Here is a 422-nt window from a genome sequence, read left to right as displayed (position 1 = left end):
AATGTGAATGTCTTTAAACCCACAACGGTACACTTAAATATTAAGTTAAGATGGTGGCTGCTGCTATGTTCTCAGGCTTCCCAGCCTCTAGAACTGAGCTAAATAACCTTTATGGTTTTACAAATTACCTGTCTCTGATATTGTGTTATAGCAACAAAAAATAGAACAAAACAAGCTGTGTCGGACATTCATCAACATAAAACACTATCCACAACGGAAAGAGCAGACTAGGCCTGTAATCCCACCTACTCAGGAGGCTGAAGCAGTTCAAGTTAGTCGTTGGCTGCAGAGTGAGTTCAAAGGTGATTTAAAGAGAACTCAAAAAGAAGAGAACACTAGCCGGGCGGTGGTGGCGCACGCCTTTAATCCCAGCACTCGGGAGGCAGAGGCAGGAGGATCTCTGTGAGTTCGAGACCAGCCTG

This window comes from Microtus ochrogaster, linkage group LG7_11, assembly GCF_000317375.1.
Source record: "Microtus ochrogaster isolate Prairie Vole_2 linkage group LG7_11, MicOch1.0, whole genome shotgun sequence".
Lineage (NCBI taxonomy): Eukaryota > Metazoa > Chordata > Mammalia > Rodentia > Cricetidae > Microtus > Microtus ochrogaster.
The sequence above is the reverse complement of the archived record's forward strand: the minus strand, read 5'-3'. Positions refer to the sequence as shown.